At 38.1% G+C, this 15,558-nt stretch overlaps 1 long non-coding RNA gene across 2 annotated transcripts in view; it reads left to right on the forward strand.

Moving 5' to 3' along the window:
• Positions 1 to 1,894: 1,894 nt before the first annotated feature.
• The window catches only part of LOC114656523 (uncharacterized), a 32,807-nt gene continuing 19,143 nt past the window's right edge, over positions 1,895 to 15,558 (forward strand). For both annotated transcript variants that reach the window (XR_003717047.2, XR_007935505.1), the window contains exon 1: positions 1,895 to 2,174. This is a non-coding gene — a long non-coding RNA (uncharacterized LOC114656523). The remainder of the gene's footprint in view (positions 2,175 to 15,558) is intronic.

Consider the following 15,558-nt stretch of genomic DNA (forward strand, 5'->3'; position numbering starts at 1 on the left):
AGTAATCAAGGTACTCTACTAACTCAATTTTAAAAAAAATAACCTTGTGAATACTCACAACAGCATGTGAGCGTACTTTAAATATTTCCCCTGCTTGTATGTATTGTTTGAACATTTTAACCTGAAGAAATCGTTTGTGGATGGCTCAAAATCAGAGGTTTCTCATAACAGTGCACAGATATGGGAGCATTTGTAAGGTGGAAAATGTGCATAGATTTTTTTGTAAATAACAAATATGCATAAATTACATGTAATGCAGCTTATCTGTTTAGTAGTGATGTACGTTTTTTTTTCAGTGAGGAAATGTGTGCCCCTATACTGACAGCTTTGACTTCCAGTTACAAAGACGGCTCCTAATTTACTGTAAGTTGTGTTTTGAAAAGTTCTAGGAGTTGGATTTAAAATATTTGATTGACTCCCATCATTTTGATAAATCAGTGAAAAGCTTAAAAATGACCGGCACCCAAACACCATATAACACAAACATGTAATTTTACTTGAACCCGAAAGCTTAATCGCATCCTTCTTTATTCAATAAAAATTCAATACAAATTCCATGTCCCTTTCCAGACAAGAGTTAAGGCTATGTCACATTAGACAACTTTTTGAGTGATTTTAAGTTTTAACCTTCATTTATAATCTCAACATGTCGGAGGCAGTAGGCAGTGCGCTCTCCTGAAGCCGATCCCCTCATGTGACATTCCCAGCAAATCACTCCATCTAGTCTATGACTCTCTTCAATTAAACCAAATAGGTTTCATTTTGTCTTTAGTCATAGGGGTGGGAACACAGGTGTTTTGAACCTTGCAAACAGAAGAGAAGCTTGTCTTCCTAATGTCTCATGTTTTATATGCTAAAATAGAATGTATAAAGGAAACACTTGGCTGTGAATGCATCTGAACTCACTGGTAAGGTAGACATGAGCAGCAATGTTTTTGTTTAAACTGACATAGTCCAGTGACCTACCTCATGACTACAAGTGGCGTAATGTGACAACGGCTTTATCTTTAGCTGAACAGACAAACAAAAGGGAACAATAGAAAAATGTAGAATATGGTGTTGTAACCAGAAAATCTTGCACATCAAGTATAACAGTTAATTGCATTGATTTTTTAGGTATCATTTTTAAAATAGATTTTGTAATTAATGATATGAGCAGTCCAAACATTACTTAATTACCAATTCTGTCAATTATGACAGTTTGGAGTATGAGGTGCTCTTAACATTACTAAATCAAAGCAAATGGTGACTTGAAAAGATCAGAACTCTATGAATTTACTGGAAGAGGTTTACCTCATTGTTACACACACATAGATATTAAAATATTCCAGGAATGGAACTGATTACCACCATCTATCTCTTATACCACTGGCATCCCTGTAGTTAGGTCAGAGGGCTAGCAGCTCCATGCTGAGAGAGATCATGTTCCAGCTGATCTAATAGAAAAAATACTTGTAACTGCTGCTTCTAGTAATGGCTGCACATCAGGCAAATAAGAAGAAGTAACAGAAGAGAAATGGAACAAAGCAAAAGAAGATGTTAAAGAGCACCCTGGGTGTCTAGTGTGACATTTGAGCTAAGACTATTGGTAACAGGACATGTTAGACCTTATCAGGAATGGATTTTAATTTGAGTTGGTTATTTTTGACTTGAAATATGATGGACGTATAGGGGTTGTGGGGGAAGGCTTGAGCAGCATTTTGCAACAACATGCAATGTACACAGAGTTGCACAATAATGGGTGCACGAGGTGGAACCTGTAAAAGATGCAGGGATTTGTTTAAGTGTAAAGTGTGACCTACCTTCTGAGGTTATTGACACCTTGTTTGTGTAACTAATCTTTGTACTGTGTGAAGAAATAAGCACACAGACACTCAGGTTAAAGGGTTGTGGATTCTCCCTGTATACTGGGCGTAGCGTCCAGTACAAAACATAGGTCAAAATTATAGCAAAACATTTGACAACATAAAGTTCTTTTTTGACTCTTTTAAATGGAACAAAAAGGAAGTGCGGGGAGGAAATGCAGTGGATAGTGGGGCTGATGTCAAACACAGTGGCCGGAGATGAGTTCAGGAGCGGAGTTGAGGAACTGAAGTCATCGGGGAAGTCTTGAAGTGTGATGACTCCACCGAGCCAGCTGAGGAGTCTTTTGTATGAACGGGATGTGATGATCGGTAGGATTGTTTTATTCTGTTGTTTTTCTGTGGAATGAAAGAAAGAAAAGCATTAATGCTTCGTCTCAGCCCACTGTCCTTTGTTCTTTCATGCGCGATCGAGCCTTTTGACGGTCCCCTAAGTGCGCATGTGTAACAACTGCTATTAGTTTGACCTCTACTTTCAGGCATCACGAGTGCTAATTTTAGTTTCCGTGCCCCCTCCTTCCATGTTTTGTCCTACTGGAAGCTCATTGTCTCCACAACATCTTTTTTTCTTGGGACTCTTCTACTTCTTTTCGCTTCATCTCCATAGCATTCTGCTATAATATGCTCATACTGTAGATTTTATGCATCTTTTTGCTTCCTATAGCAGTAGAAAGTGACCTGTCACCATAGCCTCCCACTCTCCATGTTGTGTTTTCTCCCCCAGTATTCAGGATATTCAGTGCTTGAGTACATACACTGTTGCTTCAGGCCAGCAAACTCCCAGCTCTTGAAAGACACTTCAAAGTCAATTTATTGGGATTAAACAATAAAGAGATGGAGGAGATATTTCACTGCCTTCTCTTTCTTACAACCAGCAAACACTTCAATCTCTTGCTCAGCCTGTCGTCCATTATTATCCACACCAGTTGATAGTGATCACCATTAAAAGCAACATATGTACTTCTGCATTGATATGTGTTTGTGCAAAATAACCTGCACATTTTTGCATGTTTTCATGAGTAGTAGTGCTCATCAAGCAAGTAACATTTAAATATGGATGGCCTTATCTATATATATAAAATCCCTATGTGCATCCAGGTGTCCGTGTGTGGGTGTCTTCTGGTGAAGTGCGCATGCGCGGGGCACGGTGCGATGCGCGATATTACTGTCAGAGAAAGTTAGTGGCGTTGTACGGAAATACAAACCAGTATTACTGCGAGAGGAAATTAAAGGTACACAATATAGTGACGCATATTACAGCCACATACAAGCCAGTATTACTGTCAGAGGAGATTAAAGGCATATTACCGACGCACACGCCTGTATTACCGCCAGAGAAAATTAAAGGTATATTACGGACGTACAAGCCAGTGGACGTACAAGATGGTATCCTTCAATAAGGGTGCGCACAGGCATCCTTCAATAAGGGCGCGCACAAAAAGGCGAGCCTCAAAAGGGTGACCTCAATTGAGCGCAGCGAATAAAGGCACACGTAAATAAAGATCTGCACCTTTGTTGCTCTTCACATATTCCAGAGCCATTTGAACTAAATTATCTACGAATGCCTTTATTCGCTGCACTCAATTGAGGTTGCCCTTTTGAAGCTCGCCTTTTTGTGCACGCCCTTATTGAATAGAGCCGTACAAGACAGTATTACTGTCACAGAAAATTAAAGACACACAATACACGGCGGCAGCCCACAAAAAACGGTCAGCTCAGCAAGTAAACATCAACAAAAGAAAGGCTGAAAAAAAGAAAAATATGACCAACAAAAAGAATGAGGTCAAAGTCCCTTGCCATTTAATATAGACTGTTCCTACTAATGTTTATGCACTACTGTTCTAGCGCCCATTATTGTAATGGGCTAAATGACTAGTATATATATATATTTGAGCCAAATTACATCTGGTTCTGTGTAGGAGGTGGACAAGTGTTTTGCCTAAAGACACACTCACAGACATGTATGTTGTTTATCATGAAGACTACAGTACTGCTGTATATCACAGTAAGCCTTAAATAACAATTTAGTAATAAAAATGTTTTTTTTTATAAAAATTCATTAAGGTCAAGAATCAAACAAAGACGTGATTGATAATAGGAGAATACAGAGTAATATAGAAATAATACAATAACAAAATCCCAGAGTTGCTCTTTTCCTCAGTGTCCTCTCCTTTCCACTACTCATCCACTAAAAAACTAGAAACACAAGTACTAAACATTTCTCCCACTTATCTCCCAAGCGGTTTGGTCCTTCCATGACCACATCAATCAATAACACCTCCCTGCCAGGTTAATCATTAGCGGAACTCGCCTCCAAATTCTAAACTCAATTAGCCTATGCTAAAAGGGTGGCATTAAACCATATTCTGAAGGTACTTCTAGAGAAACTCTGAAATCCTTCTCTTGTCAGCAATGTGGCTCAAAAGCCCTTACTCCTTTGATCATCATGGGATGGTTAGGTGGCACAAAATAGCCTGTTTTCCAAAACCTTCATTCAGCAAGCTTTCTGCTTCCAACCAATAATTCTGGGTGTCCTTTCTCTTGGCCTGCTGACTAACCTCCTATAATCATTTTTGTAGGTCATAACCAACACTCAGAGTAATTACTTCTAATTCACTCCATTAATTGATGAGATGCAGCCACCACTAGTGTCTTTTAATGACTTTCCTCCTCCTCTAACCACGGGTCATAAGATTGACACTTCAAAGCCCTATAATGTCACTTCTGGTTTCCGGTCAACTGAGCTTGACTATTCCTGCCTTCCTGCTTGATAACCACCACCACCTCCATCTTGAGTCAGTCTAGCAGTAGACTTACGTCTGGAAAGACATTACTCAGATGAATGTTAAATCATTTTTGTTATTTTTCTGCCAACAATCATACAGGGATCAATACCGGTTCCCCAACCCTTTATGATCTCTCTTTGTCTTTTGTTACTATATATAAAACTTGATATCATCTATACATAAAAGTCTGTAAAATAGTTTTAAAAGAATCAATTGTGGAATACTGCCTAATGTAAACAGGTAGGGAGCTGCAGGACCAAACACTTGGTGTTGTGAACTTGGGGTTCCTAAACACAATAAGTCCCAACAATAAATATAGGGTGGAAAACTGTCATACCCTAGCTAGTCACAAAAAGAGCAAATGTATAATCTTTACAAATAAAACAGTTTATTTTTACAAAAAGGCTCTGTGGAACAAAATAAACTCCTAAGAGCGTAAAGGTATAGAAGAGTTCATCTTTCAGCTTCTCCCGTTAAGGGTCTCTTCTAAACTCCCCATTACTCTGTATTCTTCATCCCAAGCATTTAAACTCATCCACCTTCACCAACTCTACTCCCTCCATCCTCACCATTCCTCTGACCTCCCTCTCATTCACACACATGTATTCTGTCTTCTGCATCCATCACTCCTACTGCAGATCTCACCACTGTCACACTTCCCTCATAGATACCCTATACCACTCTTACATACTTCTCCGCCACTCCTGACTTCCTCATACAATGCCATAACTCATCTCTTGGCACCCTGTCATATTACTTTCTCCAAGTACACAAAGACACAATGCAACTCCTTCTGGACTTCTCTATACTTCTTCATCAACACCCTCAGAGAAAACATTGCATCTGTAGTGCTTTTTCTTGGCCTGAAACCATACTGCTGCTCACTAATTATCACCTACCTTCTTAACCTAACTTCCACTATTCTTTCCCATAACTTAATGCTGTGGCTGATCAATTGTGTCCCTCTGTAGTTACTACAGCTCTGCACATCACCCTTATTGTTAAAAATCGGTACCAATACATTTCTCCACTCCTCAAGCATTCTCTCACTTTCCAAGACTGAATTGAACAATCTACTGTTCCTTCAGTATTACCCCTACCCCATTTCTTCTCCCATTCACACCATGGTAGAGTAAATTGAACCCACCTCCAATACACCTGGCCTTATTCCCCTTCCTTCTACTTTCTTGTACTCACAATATACAATACCTTTAAAATAGGAAATCCCAAAAACAAATCCAAGAGAATGGTAAAAAAACAGAGGAAAAGGTCACATAAATTTAGAGAAGGAAAAATATTCAAAATAAGCAAAAAACACAGAACAGCTCACCAAAGCCCTAGCACATTCAATCAACTGCCAAGGACTGTGGGTTTTCTTCAGCATTTATAAGGCTGAGGGCAGACCTATGAGGATGAGTTGCTGGTTTCCCTACCTCTTACAAGTTAAGGAGGTTATGCTCAAGCTTTACAATGCACTGTTCCAAGGCCTCATCTGGAATACTGTGTGCAGTTTTGGTCTCCAGGCTACAAAAAGGACATAGCAGCACTAGAAAATGTCCAGAGAAGAGCGACTAGGCCCAATCCTGGACTACACATGATGAATTATGAGTAAAGATTAAAAGAGCTGCGCCTATACAGTTTAAGCAAAAGGTGAAGAGGTGACACAATTGAAGTGTTTAAAATTATGAAGGGAATTAGTACAGTGGATCGAAACTGTTATTTTAAAATGAGAACACGTGGACACAGTTGGAAACTTAAGGGTAAATTTCACACAAACATTAGGACGTTTTTCTTTACACAAAGAAAGATAGGCACTTGGAATAAGCTACCAAGTAGTGTGGTAAACAGTAAGACTTTAGGGACTTTAAAAACTCAAATTTTTTTTTTTTTGGAAGAAATCAGTGGATAGGACTGGCGAGCTTTGTTGGGCTCAATCATCTAGATTGTTCTAATGTTCTAATGTTCTTGGGGAACCAACCTCATGGAACACAAAATATAACAAAATAAGCATAGACAAAGCAGAACTAAATAATGCACAAAACTAATAAAAAAACATAAAATAATGCAACTAATTAACCCCAGTAACACCATTACCATAAAAGAATCAAACATGGACAAAAAGGAATTTGAACACCAGCCAGAGAGGAGGAACAGCGGCTGAAATATAGCAGTCAGTCACCTAGTGACTTAAGTTTAGTGTTGATAACAATATTCTAATTCTTCATTGGAAGACTACAAGTTGACATGACATGAAGTGTAATAATGTAACATGTTAAAAAGATAGATATGGGAACACTCACATGCAGAACTTTAAATTTAAGAGGAAGAAGCTTTCCTATATAAGACATGAAATACGTTAACAGGCCACCAGTGCAAGGACAAGAGTGAAGGAGTCACTCAAGATTTTATGTGAGTAATCTGTTTGAGTACTTTGCTTGAAAAAAAAAACAGTGCCCTACAGTGATCAAGACGAGAGTATGGCTAATAGTTTCAGTAGCATAATTGGCAAGAGAAGAGTCTAATTCGCAAAATGCTCCTCAGCTGAAAGAACATACATAAAATCTGTGAGTAATAATTCTGCCTTACCCTATTAAGTTTTAAATAGTTGTGTCACAAAAAGTAATCAATGTGACCAATACAAAGAACCAATGAATCAGGAGGAAAGTCTGGGGTATGCTTGATGTGACTATAAATCTGAGTGTCTTCAACATAAAAATGGAATTTCAAGCTGTTCTGATAATCTCATCAAATAGAAGAAGGTAAACAATAAATGAGTGTGGACCATTGGCCGGATCCTGTGAATTATCAATGATAACGGGGACAGGTGAAGGTTTGTGGATGCCATTTGATATTAATTGTCATCCACCAGATTAATAAGACTAAAATCATGAAACTGTACTTTGCTAAGGCCTAAATAAAACTCAAGTCATTGAATGACCACAATTTGAAACACCGTTTTAAGAGCTGGTGAAAGACTGAGCAATATAAGAACAGAACAATTGCCATTATCAGCTACTATGAGAAGACCTATTGACAATCATTAGTACTAGGCATAGGCCTAAAACCATACTAATAAAGTTTAAAATAACTGGTGGTTTTCCATTTAAGAAATTATATGTTAAGCAACAGTACGCTCCTTTTTTTAAAGTTTCATAAATACCCATGGTTTGCATGGGAAGTTGCGTACGCACATTTCAAGCCTCTTTTTGTGCATACGCAAGCTTTATAAATGAGGCATCTGGTCAAGATTTGGTTCGTTAGCCAGTAAGCCTCATTGTCTGCTTGTAACTCATTGATTATATTCATCCATCTATTCATTTACAAATGTTCTGGGTGGGGTGCCAACCCATTTCAGGACACTCCCACCTATCTAATAAAAAGATAGATAGATAGATAGATAGATAGATAGATAGATAGATAGATAGATAGATAGATAGATAGATAGATAGATAGATAGATAGATAGATAGATAGATAGATAGATAGATAGATAGATAGATAGATACTTTATTAATCCCAAGGGGAAATTCACATACTCCAGCAGCAGCATACTGATACAAAAAACAATATTAAATTAAAGAGTAATAAAAAAATGCAGGTAAAAAACAGACAATAACTTGAATAATGTTCAACGTTTACCCCCTCTGGTGGAATTGAAGAGTCGCATAGTTTGGGGGAGGAACGAAGCTGCTCTTCTGTCTGGAGATGACACTGTTTAGTGGATGCAGTGGATTCTCCATAATTAATAGGAGCCTGCTGAGCGCCCGTCGCTCTGCCACAGATTTCAAGCTGTCCAGCTCCATGCCAACAATAGAACTTGCCTTCTTCACCAGTTTGTCCAGGCGTGAGGCGTCCTTCTTCTTAATGCTGCCTCCCTAGCACACCACCGCATAGAAGAGGGCGCTCGCCACAACCGTCTGGTAGAACATCTACAGCATCTTATTGCAGATGTTGAAGGATGCCAGCCTTCTAAGGAAGTATAGTCGGCTCTGTCCTTTCTTACACAGAGCATCAGTATTGGCAGTCCAGTCTAATTTATCATCCAAAAAAAAAAAAAAAAAAAAGAGGCAAAAGTGTACTGAAAAAATGATTTTGAGTGGACATAAAAGGTGGACCAGATGAGAAAATGGTTGCTGGCCCAGAGTTATTTGGCCCGTGGTGAACACAGTGTTCCTTTCCCATTTCCTCTCCTCTCATGGAGCTAATGTCTGCATTTTCCCTACAACTCCCTCATATCTTCTACTTTTAAAGGATGGGTGAAGATAAGAAGGATATCATTTCTTCTGTGTTTCATGATATGCTTTTAATAAATATCTAATTAACTTACAATTTTACAGTTTTCATGTCTCCGATCCTCTTAAATTTTCCAATAAAAATATGTTCACAAAAAAAAGGAGAAGGTTATTGCATCATCAAATAAATGTCACACAAATAAAAATAATGAATCTCTTATTTTCAAAGTACAACTAAATATAACTAAAATAGAAACCAGTTTTATAAATATTAATACAGTCTATTGTTACATTTATTTCATCTACTTTCCAAACCCATTTATTCAAACTAGTAGAAGTGTTTGACGTTGCCCAGGTATATTTGTACAATATAACAGATATAGGTAAAAAGGTAAAAATTACGTATTTTTCAGATGTTGACTGTTTTGTCATTACTGGATGAAAACTATTCATCATCCACTCTACCTCTCTGATAGATATCAATTTGTTTGATCTCAAAAGTCAAGACTTTCCACTTTTGTATATGATTGATTTACATAATTGCTGTAACTCCATGTTGGGTCAAACACTATTTTCCATGCTTAGTGTTTAATCCTGCATTCATAAACTGAAAGGCTTGATGAATAATTGAATACATGGATCACTGAAAACATCTACAGAAGGCTGACTGGAGGCAATTGGTGTTCGGAGATATTACTGCAGGTCTGAAGAGGTAGCACCAGTAGTGGTATTCAATAATATTATAAAGATGATTCAAAGTCAGTTCATTCAATATTAACTTAAAATTACTACAAATCACAATGATGTATTGTCGTCAAAAGCCTTAAATTATAACTGCTTCATCATAAAATGGACTTCAATGATTGTCAGCCATCAAGAAACAGTAAAAGTTACTAACACCATCCTTGGTTGTTCTTTTTCTACCATATTTTGAACTGTGACAGCATACGATAAAAAATCATGTTTCCTTCTGTTTCATCGCGGCTTTTCTCAATCGCACTTAGTATCAATATGGAGGTTGTCACCAACACATTCCAGGCCGCCGCTGTCTTTGTCTGGCAGGCCAAATCTCAGTCAGTTGATTATGTACAATAAAACATTATTACATAATATATTGTAGTCAGTGAAACAGATGACTTTTCTTTCTTATGCATTTTGGTGAAATTGACACTAAAATCAATTTCACATGCAATTTTGCAACCGTGAAAAGTCATGAAAAGTAGTGTTTTTGGAGTTTAAAAAGTTTTTTTGCGAGTAGCAAGAAAAGAACATTGATCCTTAAGGGTATAGAAACTCCATACTCCTCTTTTTGACTATTTTGATTATTCAGAAAGGGTCTAGATGAAAGTTAAAAGAGAAAAACAATCATTTGGAAATTCAATACAGCTAAACATAACCCATGATGACACAAAATGACGACTCTTAGACAAAAGTTGTAATCCAGTTAGACAATGAAATTGTTATCCAAATTAGTTAAAAAGAAAAATGCGCTACCTGCAGTCTTAGATAAGATTCCACTTTGGCCTGTTCAAAACTTTGCATGTTTTGATAATGGTGAAGCCCCATCAGCCCCAGCACATGTCTGCTACCTGATGGGAACTGTAGTCCCCACATCTACGAATTTTTACACTGCCACCCTCATTACAATCCACGTTTCTAGCACACCAAAAAGACTATATTTTCAACTGGACCAATGGCAACGTACAGTACATGCAAAAATTTGTGATAATTGATTCAGCCAATTTTCCAAGATTGGCAAACAAGCAAACAAATTGTGATTTTCCTTATATCTTTGGCTTAGGGTGTCATTTTACATTTCACAACTTTAAATCTTGTATTTATGTTCTCAAGCAGTGTATAGCCTAAAGCTATGCAAGATCTGGAAATGAATGCAATGTGTAACATGCGGAAATGAATGCAGTGAATATGTACACTCTTAAAAATAATGGTTCTTTAATGGCACTTTATAGTTTTTTGCCTGGTTGTTCCTTATTGAACCTTTGCTTGACAAAGTACCATGTCATTCTGGGAAGGATTTTTTGTATATGAAGCTGCTTCTTTATACTTTGAATAAACATCCTAGTATGTAGAAACAAAAAAATGATTTTTTTAATGTAAAGTAGGCTACCAAGCAGAACACTAACAAATTAAGAAAACCTGGATTTAGCCTGAGTTGATGCAGGCAGCAAGAGTCCTTTTAAAATCAGGAATCCATTGGTATTTCACAAATCTGTTACCAGCTAGTTATGATTAGTTATAGTAATGCAGCCTCTTAGAGATCTAAATACTGTAAATAACGATTCTTTCTAGAACCTTCATGTGAATGGGTCTTTTATGAAACAAAAATGGTTCCCCTATGACATTGCTCTAATGAACTACTCAGGCACCTTTATTTTTAAGACTGTGGATAGTAATAGAAACCCCGGATTGGGAAACATGCATACAGAACACAGATTTTATAACTGATGCAGATTTTTGTGGTTATAACCATAACACTGCATTCATTTTCGTAATACATTTTGGTGAGGGCCACTTCCTCCATCCCCAACGCTCAGTAAATTTTGGATATTTTTTATAATTGATATCACTAGTCTTTACACATGGCCAAGTATATGTTACTTTGTCTACAGAGAATTTATGAGCAAAAGTTGAAGTTATTAATACAGAAAAGCAAAGAAAAGTAATTCCCAATGAAGGTAGAGTGTTTATGGAAAATATTGTGCACGGGAAGTGCTTAATACCTAAATATTTTATTTAGTTCGATAAGAGGTTACGTCAGCATACAAGTACATGTACAACAACCATTTAAGCAGATTAGTTTCATGTACTGTATACTTAGAAACATGCATGCGTACAAGTTATTTATATATTTTCTCATCCTTCATTTTGCATTTACAAGTGTACCCATCTTATATTACAATCTTTTTTCTACAAACAGCAAGACATGCAGTTTAGCAGGTATTTATATAGACGAGGTTTGAGGTGTTTCAGTAGCTATTCCAACAATACAGAATAAACCCTTGATTTCATGCCACTCCATTATAGAGAAATACTCCAGCTCTGAACTACTTAAAGAGTGTCAGGATATTAAGAGAACAATCATAGAGCTGATTGTAAATTTGAGGAAAACTGAACTAAACATACACTATGAAATATTAAAAACAAAAATATAGAGAAGTACAACAAAGTAGTCTATCTTCAGAGACAATCCTATTTTTCTAAAATTATTAATGATCATGCAGGAAACCCAATAGTTTTATGTTAAACTATCGATCATTTTCTGAGTGCAGTTCAGCCAATAAAATGCGTCCTGAATACATTGTCACAAACATGCACATAGGGAACAGTATAAAGGCTCTGATGACGGTAATTCTCCACCACTCCAGGAGCTGCCACTCTACAATAACGCATTTTCTTTCTTTCCCTCTGCAGACCAGAAGATTGACAGCTTTTCCACTGGTGGCTGTCCATGTGGACCTGCCTCTACTTGCCAGAAATAGTCTTAACTGGAAGAACCAGTACCTTTGCTAGTCGTATCCAGTCCCCAATCTGAAAAGATGCAATATAATGCTTTATCCACATTTTATTTCTCATCAGTTATACGGGATTTGCCTATGGGTGCCCCAAAACTTCTCATTGTGTTTGATTTGTTATTACAATATCTAGTGATACTTAGTCTTGACCTAGTGTAGTTTTTGCCACATTTTTGCACACAAAATGAAGGACATTAGAAGTAAAATATAATACAGTGGAACCTCGGTTTGCGAGTAACTTGGTTTACGAGTGTTTTGCAAGACAAGCAAAAATTTTTCATAAATTTTCACTTGATAAACGAGCGAGGTCTTGCAGTACGAGTAGTTTGTCTGCTGAGCGTCATGTGATCACAACTGAGCTGATGGTTCTTCTCTCTCTCTCACTGCGGGATTGTGGGCAATCGTCTCCTATTCTCCGTCTGAGTCGGTGTGCCTCACTCATACAGTCAACATCCGTACAAGCGGATAGTGTTTACTACAGCATTAGCATTGTGACTGTGTGCGTGCGCGCGCGCGTGTGTGTGTGTGTGTGCACGTGCACTTGTGTGTGTGTGTGTGTGTGTGTGCTCGCACGCGCACGTGTGTGCTGTGACGTGCGAGTCCCCGTCTTGCACCCTAAAACAAGAAGCTGAGTCTCAGTACTTTAGCAATACAAGCTTTATTCAGCATGAAACAGCAACAGCGCGGTTATTTATACACAGACACAGCAGTCAGGCAGGGCCCTGCACATTTATAATGTTCCTTGTTCCTTGTATCACCCATTGAAGGCAGGCGCTTATAGCATGTCCGCGATCTTTTCGGATTCGCTTGTACGGAGAACTGCTACAGCGCTGGGAGACTGCGATTGCTTTGGGACGCTCTTCAGCATATCATCCCGTTGGGTGCAATCCCACAAGAGTTTAGAAACTCACTCACACCAGCCATGATTCTTTTCAAAGGTAAAGTGCAAGTTAATTTGTTTTATGTATTTTTACTTTATATTTTGTATTAATCATTTTTATAGGAATAGTTTTGGGTTGTGGAACAAATCATCTGAGTTTCCATTATTTCTTATGGGGAAATTCACTTTGATATACGAGTGCTTTGGACTACGAGCATGTTTCCGGAACGAATTATGCTCGCAAACCGAGGTTCCACTGTACATCATTCCAAAATTAATACTTTTAAACGCCAACATGCTCCTTTTAGAGAATTAAATTAAGTTGCTGAAATAGGTTTATCTGAACTCAGAAGAGTAATTCCTCAACTTAAGCCTTCCATTTGTGTCCTTGACTTAGTCACAAGAGGATTTTTAAAGAAGCTTCAGACATGCTCATTGAAAGTGTATTTGACCTTGTTAACCTGTCACTACATACTGAATTCTTCCCAGATTGTCAAAAGACTTAAATAGTTAAACCCCTGCCTTTTTTCAGTAAAATTCTAGAAAAAGCTGTTTTCCGCAGTTAAATGACTATTTAACACTAGAATTCCTAAAGCCTACAAAAAAACTCGTAATCCTGGGCCATCTTAAATTCCTTCGCACCTCTCCATCAGCGTCTTTTGGGTAAATTGCCAGTACAACAAATAGTTCTGAGCAGGCATCAGCCACAGCACCAACTGTGGTCATTGCTGCCCTTGTGAAAAGAATGGAGATAAATGCCATCAACTCAAAGAGACAGAGGCAAGTTTGTTGTACCACGTGAACGTCACTGACAGAATTAAACTGAATACTAAAAAACAAGCGCTAACTTGGGTTACACAGACTCAAATCAAATGTATGTATTTATTATATTATAGTAACAATAATAGTGGGTGGCACGGTGGTGCAGTGGTAGCACTGCTGCCTCGCAGTAAAGAGAACCAGGTTCGCTTCCCGGGTCTCCCTGCGTGGAGTTTGCATGTTCTCCCCATGTCTGCATGGGCTTCCTCCCACAGTCCAAAGACATGCAGGTTAGGTGGATTGGCGATTCTAAATTGGCTCTAGTGTGTGCTCGGTGTGTGGGTGTGTGTGTGTGTGTGTGTGTGTGTGTGTGTGTGTGTCCTGCGGTGGGTTGGCGCCCTGCTTGGGATTGGTTCCTGCCTTGCGCACTGTTTTGGCTGGGATTGGCTCCAGAAGACCCCCGTGACCCTGTGTTCGGATTCAGTGGGTTGGGAAATGGATGGATTGATAATAATAATAGTAGCTCATTACTCAAAACGCGGAGCGTCTGGCCTCGAACCTGGAACTTTTGGGATATAAGGCAGGAGTTCTAACCTCTACCTTTATTTACCCTCTACAACTTCAGGCACATCACACCTAGATAAAAAAGACTTGAGCTGGGAGAACTTTTTGCCCGAGTTGAGCTCTGTCCTGTGGGGGGCTGATGGGACAGCTTGCTGCTTGTGCTGATCAACACATTTACAAAACAAAAGACGCTGATAGAGAGGTGCGAAGGAATTTAAGATGGGTCAGGATTATGAGTTTTTTCGTAGGCTTCAGGGATTCTAGTGTTAAACAAACATTCTATTCTTGTTTTAGGACAAAACATAGTACAGAAACTGCATTTGTTAAAGAAATAAATGACTTGTGGGTTAATGCTGAAAGAGGCCACATATCTTTTGACACTATTTGACACGAATGCAAAATTTGACATCATAGACCACAGTATTCTTAAAAATCATCTTAGCCAATGGGTAGACCTCCCTGGCACTGTCTTAAATTAGTTTTAGTCTTATTTAACAGGTAGAAAATTTCTTGTTAGTTGTGGTGGTTATAGTTCAGGCATCCATGACATTGTATACAGCATACCACAAGGATCTATTTTAGGCTTTCTGTTATGTTCAGTCTACATGTACCAGTTAGGCCAGATTGTTTCAAACACAATGTTAACAACCACAGCTATGCAGATGACAAACAGCTTTATTTATCTATAGCACCAGATGACCCTGTTGCACCGGACTCTCTGATCCAATGTCTGTCTTGTATTTCAGAATGGATAAGTAGTAATTTCCTCAAGCTAAAAAAGGATAAAAAAGAAGTCTTAGTCATTAACAAAAATGGAAATAGTGAGTGTGTTAGAAATAAACCTGACCCATAAATATTAAAAATAAATAAAGAATTTAGGTATAATCTTGGACTATGACCTAAACTTTAAGTTGAATATTAAACCAAATGCATTTTTCCATTT

Source organism: Erpetoichthys calabaricus, chromosome 8, assembly GCF_900747795.2.
Source record: "Erpetoichthys calabaricus chromosome 8, fErpCal1.3, whole genome shotgun sequence".
Classification (NCBI taxonomy): Eukaryota; Metazoa; Chordata; class Cladistia; order Polypteriformes; family Polypteridae; genus Erpetoichthys; species Erpetoichthys calabaricus.